Source organism: Alligator sinensis, unplaced genomic scaffold (genome assembly GCF_000455745.1).
Source record: "Alligator sinensis unplaced genomic scaffold, ASM45574v1 scaffold798_1, whole genome shotgun sequence".
In the NCBI taxonomy this organism is placed as follows: Eukaryota; Metazoa; Chordata; order Crocodylia; family Alligatoridae; genus Alligator; species Alligator sinensis.
Window position 1 is genome coordinate 1,525,872 of NW_005842138.1, and position 11,928 is coordinate 1,537,799.

Consider the following 11,928-nt stretch of genomic DNA (forward strand, 5'->3'; position numbering starts at 1 on the left):
TTAAAGTATCAGAGACAAATCTCTTGTTTTGTGTTGAGCCAGAAGAGCCGTCTTCCCCTCAAACCTACAGTGCGGGATATTCACCCTTCTGTTTAGGGCCAGCCAGAAGTCAGTGCAGTGCTCACATCCCATAGAAGCCTTCACACTATTAAATAACCCGTTAGTAGTAACAGTTGCTGATATTAGAGTTTAATCTATGGGTAAAAGAACCTTAGCTATTGACCATATCTTCTCAATTTTTTTTAATGTTTTTTAAAACTGATATTTATTTATTCCCTTATAGATGCAGTAATAATTTTGGACCATTATACAGAAGTATGATGCAGCAGTGCCCAACCTTTTTTCTGCTTGGGTCAGATGGGCAGTGTTCAATCCATGCATGGGCTGGATCTGGCCAGTGAGCCTAATCTAGCAAGCAGGGTGGCGAGGCAAGACCTGATCTGCCCTTTGTATGTTGGGAGGTAGGGGGATGGTCAAAGAACAGCCTGGTCCCAGTCAGTCTCCACAAGGGAAGACTGTGTGGACCAGCCCTGATTTGGCTGTACAGCAGGGAAAAGGGGTATGGCCCAAACCCAACCTGCTCCTGTGGGGCTTGGGACTTTTGCACTGAGGGAGGTGTGGCAATATTACTTGCTACTGCTCCCCCACCACCAAATTTTTCAACCCATGGGGAGCCCCACAGGCTAGATGCCATGTCTCTGCAGACCACATTTGGCCCCTGGGCCAGAGGTTGAACACCCCTGGTGTAATGCATTTGTCTTGTTTCTTGAAGATAACTTCAGTTGGAACTGTTCCCTGCTAGACTTAAGTTGTCCAAAAATATTAACAAGAGGAATAATTTTAAGTTATGAATAGAAATCTTCTTTCCTCTTCTGAAACACTTGAAAGTCTATGCTGTCTGGGTAGGTGTCACCAAAAACCAAACTTAACATACCACTATGGCTGCTCCATTTCACCTTTCTTAACAGCCTCTGTTTTAACCTCTGCTCTGCAGTCTAATCTGCATGCTAATCTGCAGTCTCCCTAGCTTTTTTTTTTTTTTATACCTCTTCACTGTTCTAGGGCAAAATGACTTACCTTCTCCAGCACATCTTTTATAGAGTTCAAGAGGTTATTGCAACCACCAGTTAACAGAACAGACTTCCTTAAAAGTCTTCCTGTCAAGGTGTTTATTGGTGCCTAATGTCCCTTCAAAATGGGGTCCCCTGCTACATTTACAATAAAATCATTCCAATTGGAGTTGAAACAAGTCTTTGTGTTGCATGACAAAATAATGCCATCAGGTATTTTCTTACGAGTCACATGAAGGCTTGAGTACAGTTTTAAAACTTCAACACTTGCACTTTTTATGGAAGATAGCAATCTTGACCCACTCGGATCCATCAAAAATAATCATTTTTCTTATCCCATCACACTGTTTTTAGCTCTCTCTGCATTCTTCCACTAGCTCCACTTTCTCTGTCATATCAAACATAAGTTACATCTCTTAACTTTCAAGGCTTCTCACTGTCTAGTGAATGAGACATGATGAATACAGAGAGACATTTAAGCAGTCAGTTCCTGCCTCTAACCAGACTATGATGCCAGTCACTATTGCCCGCTTGTTAAAATTTTCAAACCAAGCTCTCTCTATTTTCTCCCTTTCTTCCCATCACCCATGAGAAGAGATGCCCATAAGTATATGAAAAGCCTTTTAATTTAATACAATTCAAGTTTAATTTAAAATTTAAATCCCTCTTTAAAATGCTCTTTTATAAGAATGATTTCAACAAAAACTTTACAATGATCAGGTGACTGGTGTGTTGAGAATACCACCTATCACACTGAACAGTATTGGTTCATTATACCATTGAAAAAATCCTTGAAACCCCTCTGTTGTTTCTGATCTTATTCTTGTGTTGGCACCAAACCTAGTCTCTATTGACTAGGAATTATGGCTAGTGATAGAAGTTACACATAAACCAGTATAAGTGATTGGAAACCAATCTAACCCTGTAACAAAACAGAAGTTCAATGTGTGGCAGGAGGTTTGGTGCTCCTGCCACTTAAGAAGCAGGCAGGTTAGTACTGGTACAGCCTGCAGGTGTGGCCAGGGTTGATTATGGAGTCATCTGACCCTGGAAGAAGGCTTGGTTTAGGTAGGATATAAGCCCAGACCTGAGATAAGCCAGAAGTAATAGCTTGGAGCCTGCTGAGAGAACACCACCTCAGCAGGGTAGCTACAGCTCCAGAAGATCAACATGGAGGGTAACACCTAAAGCTGTCTGGAGGTTTGGGGAGGAACTAAAGGGAGAAAGAGGTTCCTAGGGACCCAGGGCGGGGTCTTTAGCCCAGATTGAGGGGCTGAGAGGGTCCAGAAACTCCAGAGGAGGGGCTAAGTGGAAGAAAACATCAGTGAGGATGCAATCTGGGAGGCCTGGGGCATGGTGTAGGGGCAGAATGGAACCATGAAATTAACCCATAAGGCAGGGACCACAGGCACCTAGTGGTCATTTGAGAGAGTAATATAGGAAGCCCTGGAGCAGCCTCCCTCCTATAAAAAGATATCACGGCATGGCAGGTGACTAAAAGGGGTGATCGCCCAGCAACTGAGGGCTGAACAGACTCCAGAGGCTTCATAGCCATCCCTGAAAGGACACCCTGTTATACTGTACACACAGACTGATTTTAAAATGGTGGAATCTAATTTAAGATATGATCTCTGTGATACGGGTCTATCACTCTAGCTAAACTGGCTGGCCTATCCCCAAACTGTCACAGAGCTTAGGCAGCAAAGCCTCTTCTCCCCAGCCCAGTGGGTAGCAACACAAGGGGCAGGTGTGAGGGTGGGACAGATTCCCACCCATGGGGGCCCATGGCACAGGCTTCCCCCCTTCACCCCATAGCCTGGCTCTGCCAGGACACCATTGCCCCATCCCTGCCCCTTGCCAGCCCCCTGTATCTCAGCCACTGGGGGGGGGGGGGCCCAGGGGACAGGGCCAGAGAGAGTGGTCTATTCCCCCCTGCCTGTCCCCTCACAGTTCTCAGCTGCCCTGACTTGATGTTATAAATTGAGGTTATAGGGAGGCTGCCCCAGGAGGCAGATGCCATTTTTGGGGTAGTTCCTGGTCTGAACTCAGGCCCTTCCAGGCCTTTGCTTACTTTTAGTCTGGTTGGGTCCCATGCCACTGTGTCCACCACACCAAGAGCCTAGGTTCTTGGGCCTCAGCTCCAGCTTAGCCCTCCTTGGGCCCTGGGCCACTCAGTCCCTAGGTACACCCCGTTTGCAAGCATAGTGTTTATTCCCCTTCCCCCCGCCCTTAGTCTTTGCTGCCAGATGCCCAATCCTTTGACATGTCGCAGTCCTCCCTTTTAAACATATTTGTGCTACTGCCCAAATACAACACCCCAAGGCTCTGGCTCCCAGGACTGCTCTGAACTGGATGTTTCTGTTGCACCCCATTCTCCAGTCTTCCCCTTACAGCTATGCCACTCCTACAGTTCAAATGCAAATCAAAAGTATGATCATCCAATTCCAAGCATAAGGCTTACCAAACACTGGGTCCCCTGTTGGGGTTAATGTTCACCCTGGGGTAGCACAAATGCAAAAGATTCAAAGTACTTATGTCACTCACAGCACAGGGTCTCTCCTACCTTTCTGCAGCACAGAATGAAGAAATAAGTGCAAGTGCAGGACCCTGCCCCTACTGCACAGTTCCTCTGCAAGGAGAAAGAGATCCTAGTAAATAAGTTAGTTTTGAAGTGCGGTGTTGCTTGATTCACAATAGTTATGCAAGGCTGCCTTTAGTGTAGAGAGAGCCATTGTGTTTTGGTTTAAGGCAATTGGGAAGTCTGTCATTCAGTAAAGTAGTTTCTTTAAAGATAATTCACATTGGGTGCATCTATACATGCTATTACTGTGTCCGAATAAACTCTACATAGTTCATGCTGGAGTTTATTGCTCCTGGGTGTCATCATATGGCCTCCCCAGGGATGGCTGTGATGTCCCTAGGGTACCATTACTATGCCAGCTCTGTCATATGGGCACCTACTAATGTCGCCCGCTGCATCTTGCTGGTATAAAAGTGATGAATTGGGATGCTACCCTCAAGTTACTGCTTGGTTACAATCCTGTGAGACTCCTCTAAACCCTGTGGGTTGTTGGACTCCTTTATTGGATCCGACATTCAGGAGGTGCTTTACAATGCCACCAAGCCTTATGGGCTAAATGCGTGACTCCAAAACCACCCCATGCCTCACAGATGGTATGTAGACATTATTTTCTCATGTTAAGGCCTCAGTAACTGCACCCTCTGGTGCTGGGGTCTACTCACCCCTTGTCTCTACGCCCTCTCTAGCACTGGAGCCTCCACATAGTAATGTACCCCAGATGAGGCCATCTCTTTCTCCTCCTCCCCAATAGCCTCAGGCTAGTGCACCAGTTTAAGTAACAGAAAGCACAAGTCCCTGCACTACAACACAACAATAACATAGGGTCTATTCCTTTGCAGAAGGCCAGCTTCTCTCTCATTTTAATGGGCCTCCTCCCCACCACCACTTATGAGCTCCTTATAAGTCCCTTAATCCTACCAGCATCAGAACAGACAATCAAGCATCTCCAAGTAGCTTCTACAACAAAAGCTCCTTCTCCCTTAGTTGCTGACAGAGAACTAACCATCTAGTTCCAGCCCTGGGGTTTATGTGTGCCCAAGGCCCTGCCTTCTTCTGGTCAGCTGACTGGGTGCAGGTGCAGGCTAATTCCTTTGTTAGCCCACTGCCATAATAGCCTGCAGCTGTGGGGTTTCTGCCTAGCTGCTAGGGCCCTCTCTCTTGGCAGTTTCTGCCCTTAGAGGAGCAGGTATCTTAGTGCCCTGCAACAGTGGGTGCAGCATTTACATGTACATCCAGAAGCACAGCACATTGAGCTGGAGTGGTACAGCCCCAGCTGACAGGGGGCTCAGGGGTTCAGTGTGCCAGCCAGGAGCCACTCCACCCTGGCTCAGTGTGCTGCAGAAGTGCTGGCTGGAGCATGAGGGTGCTACAATGCGGGGCTAGACAGCAGCCAGTCCCCATAATGTAGCACCCTCATGTCCCAGCCAGCAGCCAATCCCCATAATGTAGCACCCTCGTGTCCCAGCCAGCCCCAGTCACCATCTACTTGTGCACTGTGGTGCACTAAATAGCTTAGCCATACAATAGTACTTGTGTTGGGCCATACTATCCTAAAGCAGAGTTCAGTAGTTTACTGCAGCCTAATAGCGCTGCATGTGTAGAGGGTAATGCTTACTGCAGAGTAATTAGTCAACTATTAGTCAATTAACCTGAGCAGGGGCTCATCCTGTACTAGGCTGCTCCTGGAAATTTGTGGAGCTTCCACAGTATTTCTGGGGCAATTGCTTCCTTTCTTTCCCAGGCTTCAGGAAAGGTTATTTGGGAGTGGGGGTTTGCAGGTATGGGGGGTTACTTTTTCCCCCAGCCCCCCTTTTCCCATGGTTTCAGGCCATTTTTTGGCCAAACCACAGTTTTCCATGGCTTTGGGGGAAACACTAAACTTCAGACTTTCCCCTGAAGTCTGAAGCAAGCTGTGACTCTTGAGAAGAGACCTCTAGGGGCCTATTTGCTGTGAAGCAAAGTGTATTGTGGCAATTTCCTAAAAGGTTAAAACCTTACCTTTTAGCTATTTCTTATCATAAGTTGAGGAAGCCTAAGTGTTTTCTGCTTAATATTTTTTCTCCCCCTCCCCCACGCTAAAGATCAAATCATCAGCTGCTTATGGTTTCCTGAGCAAATTATGATACTTTCTCTTTAAAATGTTTAATTGTGTTGTCTTATTTATTATTGGTGGAATGGAAGGTGAGTTAACACTCTCTTTCTTGGTTTAAAAAAATATATTTTGAAAGGAAACCACAGCAGTGTAGTAAAAATGTATAGCCAATATCTAGAAAATTTAGTAGGGGGAAAATTTTAAATGTTAAATATGTAAGCTTAGAGAGGTTGGTTTAATATAATAGTGTTTCAAATATATCATGGTTGCAAGTTTGTGAGAGGTATAGATTTTTTTGAAGGTTTCTTAGAAAGTTGTTAACGTATGAGTTTAATCAAAAAATACCCTATATATATATATATATATATATATATATCACTTGCAAGGCCAGCCTTCCATGTTGTGCAGCAAGGCTTTAGAAGTGATTTCTAACCATTATTTCATGAAGTACTAGTGAGATTTTTAAGATGCTGAGCTAAATTATTTCAGTTTGAGTTATAGCTGCTTCAAATCAGTTTGTTACCCCTTCAAATCAGGCCCTGTGTATACTGGGCCTGTCCTCACATGCAATGAGGACATGTCCTCACATGCAATGTGCCCAGAAATAAAATGCATACCTTGTTTTTTAAAGTCAGAGTGAAGAAAAAAGGGCTCTTTCCTTATAGGAAGTAACTGAGTGACAACAAATAAACAGCCAAAACTACTTATTTTTCAGCTCTCTGTGGATTGTGCGCTGATTGACATTCATTTCAGCTCACAGAAGTTTACGTGGCAGAAACTTCTGCTACCATATCTCCTTGTTTCTAATGCACACCCTAATCTGCAGTAGCTTAAAAAACCCTGAACTTTGCAACAAAATATGGTATTAATTTCAACCATATGATATACCAGTTCACCTGTATCAGGATGAATAATGAAAAGCAGCAAAGTCTGCAACAAGAAGTGGAGAAAAAATCTATTGTATTCAGCTGAAAACAGCAAAGGGGGGGGGATTTTAAGCATGCATAGCATAGTACCCCACAGAAGAAACATTCTCATTCTCTTGCAAACAAGTATCACTGGATCTGTGATGATCAGAGGGGATGTGAACCTTTGGTTTCATACCATAACTGAAAGTTGTAGCTACCAAAAAATTATAAAGCTAACACTATACCATGGCTCAGTATGACCTCAGAGGGAAGAATGGTACTTGCTGAGTCACTGGAAATTTCCTGGGTTTTCCTTCCTTCTTTTTCCCTTACTTAAACTGTGAGATCTGTGGAGATGCAGCACCCGGTATCATAAGTGCAGAGAAGTGCTCAAAAGAAAAGATATTGTTTGTTTGTTTGTATGTTTGTTTGTTTTTAGAATTAATGAACACCTCTATTTTGATCAGGAAGTATTTCAGCTCAGGCTCCATTAGTGCTGGTGCTGCTCCATTACCAGCATCAGGTAACCAGAAATGCTACTGAATTTATTGAAGTGCTGAGAAATATCACAAGCAAAATTACCCTGCTCCCAGTTCCGCAACAACCTAAAGACCATTGATTACACAAACGCATCTTCTTCAAAATATTTGGGCAACTCGCAGACATTTGGTTTTTCCCTTAAAATTCTGCTTCTTAGAAGTGTTAAGGACATGTTTGAAATATCTCTCTCATAATGGGCCTCAGCCAAAGCTCAATAAAGACTTCTGTGAGTTTTGGACACAATCCAATAGGCTACTAGAGAAATTGCAAACACCTGTAAGAACACTTCTTAATACTGACTTCTGCATAAAAAGATAACTAAGTAGCATTTTCCATGTGCAACTTTCCATTTCCCAGTTGTTTTATAAAAATGAAAGTAGTTAACCTGTAATGACACTTTTAAAAATAAATTTATAAATTTAATTTGCTCACATGAGCGTGGAATGGTAATACAAAACGCTGGCTATAATACTTATTTCCCCCTTTGATATTGCACAGCCTCATGTTTTTGACTACTGCTAGATGCCAAGTACCTCTGAGCAAGGACATAAAAATTCAGGAGAAGTAAAGCGTCTGCCAAATCATGGTTGACATTTACACCATGTGGCCTAAAAACTGAAATGATAGTAAGCATTACACAACAGATTCCTCTCTTTATAACATGAGATTCTTTCTGAAGAAGGCTACAACCAATTTGCTAAGTTCAAAATATGTGCATATTGCTATTTTTATTCACAGGATACAGGGCTTGATCTTCAGGTGGTATATGTCACAACCCAATTAAGTAGTGCCCATGTCACAAGCAAGTAAAAAACCATTCAAAACAGTTTTTTTCTGCACTAGGTTAACTAAGGGTTAACAATAACGATAGTAACCGCTTTTTTGCTGCGCATGTCAAAAAGAAATTTATTGCTGCGCCACTAACAGAGATAAAAACTTTTGCCTTCTTTGCTTTACATAAATCATTATAACTGGTCAGAGTAAAACAGGGAGTAGCCCTAAAATAACACCCTAGCGAAACCGCTAGATAATTGGTGATTCTAATTAAATTTATGACGTGGCGAAAACCAATTGGCTATTACACAAATAAAACCCGTCTTCACTTCCGTGAAGAAGGGGAGACCTCCGCACACGCAACCTGGAGACCTCTGAATGTATGCGTCAGAGTAACTGACAATTTGATCACTTGTCAGTTCCCTGCGTCTCGACCCAATCTCAGACGTAAATCAACGACCTGCCGGCCCAACCTTTTCTCTGCCCGACCACCGAACTCTTATGCAGACCGACCTATGACCTATAAGCTGTAACTAACCAAGTATCTATGACCTCCGTCTTTCACCACCTTGACGGCGTGAGTAAATAATCTTGCTTTATAACCGATAAGCGTCTGCCTAATTATTTCCACTCCAAGCATCACAAGTACCTGCCTGACGGACCCTTAACTGCCTGGGTGGGAGTCAGGGAGAGCTGCTGGCTGGCTGCCCTGGGTCCCGACAGTATAAATCAGTATAGTTCCATCAATGTCAATGGGCCAGAACCTCAATTATGCATATTGCTATAGCTCAGATAAAGTCAATGAAGTGAATACAATTTATACAAGCTAAAGGTCTGGTCTCGTGTGTCTTCATTCATGTGATTCATTCATTCCAGTTGCTAAAGTGTCCCAGTGAAACAACACAATCTCTTTCCTGAGCATCATCCAATCAAAAATGTAGAAGTGGGAGTAATACAGTCTAAAATCTTTGAGTAATTTATACTTATTAGCAACTAGCCATGTTCTAGTTTAAGTCAGTTGCAAACATTCATTGACTTCAGCAGTTCAGGATTGTACTCAAAGGGCATATTATATTTAAGACTACTTTACAAATCAAGAACAAAACTCTGGCCTTCTTAAAGTGCAACAACACTATGGGGGAAAATGAAGTTTGCTGCTCCTTACAGCAGTGCGGAAGAGAATAGGGTAAAGTCAAACAGATTGTACTCTGTAATGCACCTTTTGCAATTCCAGTTACAAACTACTTACCCTGCTCTAGATTCACCCTTTGTCTACAAGAATGATTCTGCACTAATACAGGGGCATTGCTATTTTAATTCACAGGATGCAGGCCTAGATCTTCAAACGGTAGATCTTCTCCCTGCCAGACTCAGGCTTCTCTCTGGTCCTGGGCAGCAGCACAGCATAGGAAAGCACTGTTTTGCCCAGCTGTAGCATGACAGGGCAGTGGAACCCACAGCATCAAGCACCACTAAAAGCCCACTTCTGCAAGCCAGATTCAGGCTACAAGCCATGGGTTGCTGACCCCTGAATTTAATACATTCCTAATTTGAATGAAATGAACATCTATGACTAGTTAGTCAATCCTCTCATCCTCCAGAAAAGTTTGAGTATGTAGTGCCCTGTTCCCATTGCTGCATGCACACAAAACCAAGCTTGATTTACTGTAAATGCAGCCATTTGGTCTACAGGAGCTTGTTTCCTATATTATAGGCTGCAAATGAACTCACATTCCATCAGCAGTTACTTACGAATGAAATTCATTACTTCAAGTGCATTGTCCAAAGTTTTCTGTCAATTTGTAAGAAAAACATGCTCTAGAAAGCTCTAGCCAATGCTTGTGCTTACGTCTATTAAATATTTGTGTGATATACAGCTCTCTCACATCGTGCAAATAACCTCTAGAGGCAATGTTGGCATGTGTTATTTTAGAGTGATTTCAAACTTGTAGACAAGTGCTACTTATTTTTAATTTACACCTGTCTTCTACATTCTTCCAGGACTTACTCAGGCCTCTGTAGACATCCGTTTGTCATCTATATTGCATCATTTTGAAAGTCCAGATCTGTCTCAAGACACTAACACAGTGCATGTTGAAAGCAATAAAGACTCCAATCACTTATACCAGTTTCCTTGTCAAGGTGAACTCTTGAACCTCAGAAATGAAACCAAAGCTCCTGTGCTTCTTAAGTTCCCAGAAGTCAGTCCCAGAACAATACTGATCACATCCAGATCCATGGTGCATAGTTTTAAAGGGTCTGAGAATAAGATTTCTTTCAAAATAAGAGAAACTTGAGTGACCTATTTAATGATTAGGTATCATCATTATTATATAAATTTAAATATTTGAAGGCACAAAACTATGAAAGGAGTGTAGGTTGTAGCCGTGTTGGTCTAAGGACATAGGCAGACAAGGTTCCTTGGGTGAATCTGATATCTTTTATTAGACCAACCCAAATAGTTGGAAAATAATTATTAAGCAAGCTTTCAGGTTCAAAAACCCTTCGTCAGGCTAAGGAAGTTTCAGCAGTTGGTGTGTGCTGTTCCTGACTACCTGTCTTGTATGCATACCAGCCCAGCCACTGGCTTTTTTTCTTTTTTTTCCATCCAGGAAGAGCACACACCAACTGCTGAAACTTCCTTAGCCTGAGGAAGGGTTTTTGAACCCGAAAGCTTGCTTAATAATTATTTTCCAACTATTTGGGTTGGTCTAATAAAAGAGAACAGATTCACCCAAGGAACCTTGTCTACCAAAACTATGAAAAACATTTTGGGTTTTTCTTAACGTGTATGTATGTCTTAAATTATCACACTCCCAATTAAGTACCAAGAATTTTGGCATTGCCTTTAATATAGGCAGATTCATCCTTGAATGAAATGAGTTGGAAGTCACTCTTACATTGACAAAGGAAAAACAAAAACCATCTTGCTGTTTCTATGGCAAAAAGTTTTTAGACAGAAGCCACTGACAAATACTGTTCTAATCTAATAGTACCCTGTCTATGAGTTGTTTGGGACTGCTTAAGGAGTAAGATGCTACTCAACATGAATGTGACTATTATAATCATCTCCAAGGAGGGCAAGGGACAGAGAGTAGTAGTATGGACAGTTCAGAGTGATATAAAAACTTGGAATGGTCCAGACTAGAAATAAGCAACAGCACTTCAGTCAGAAGTATTCTTTTGTTCCCAACCATTCAGACTGCTATTTCTGACTGTAAGGTTGCACCAAGACATTGATATATACTGTATATACAATATATATACTGTATGTTCTCGCATGCAACTTGACCCACCATGTTTTTGAAGGACAAAATGAAGAAAAACATTCTTTCCTTGTAGTAAGTGGCCACGTCTACATGACAGACTTCCTATGGAAACTTAAAAACATAGACCACCTTCCCAGCAACACCCTCCTAGCTACCATGGACGTTACAGGCCTATATACCAACACCCCACACCAGGATGGCATCCAAGCCTGCCTTACATATCTACAAGAGCAAGATTACAACTCAGAATACAGACCCAAAGATATTACTGACCTTATACACTTCATCCTCACACACAACAATTTCACTTTTAATAATCAACACTTCCTCCAGATGATGGGAACAGATATGGGCGCCAAAATGGCCCCACAGTATGCCAACCTTTTTATGAACCACCTGGAAGAAGACTTCTTCAAGAACTGCACCAACAAACCCTTGTTATACTTAAGATATATCGATGACATCTTCATCATTTGGACTGAAAACCTGCAATCTCTGATTGAGTTCCATCAGAAATTCAACAATCACCATCCCTCCATCCAACTTTCTCTAAAATACTCCAGCACCAACATCTCCTTTTTAGACATGATGATCCGTATCCAGAATGATTAAATGATACAGACCACGTTATACAAGAAACCCACAGACCAACATACATATCTGCACAGAACCAGCAATCACCCTAAACACACCA

At 42.5% G+C, this 11,928-nt stretch overlaps 1 protein-coding gene and 1 long non-coding RNA gene across 7 annotated transcripts in view; one reads left to right on the plus strand and one right to left on the minus strand.

Annotated features, from left to right (window-relative positions):
• LOC102368364 overlaps positions 1-4,647 on the minus strand; it is a 42,231-nt gene extending 37,584 nt beyond the window's left edge. For all 6 annotated transcript variants that reach the window (XR_001358160.1, XR_001358156.1, XR_324035.1 and 3 more), the window contains exons 1-2: positions 4,570-4,647; positions 3,634-3,699 (exon numbers count right to left, since the gene is read on the minus strand). This is a non-coding gene — a long non-coding RNA (uncharacterized LOC102368364). The remainder of the gene's footprint in view (positions 1-3,633; positions 3,700-4,569) is intronic.
• Positions 1-11,928, plus strand: part of TYRP1 (tyrosinase related protein 1) — a 92,116-nt gene that overhangs the window by 39,250 nt on the left and 40,938 nt on the right. The gene's annotated exons all lie outside the window — the stretch shown is intronic.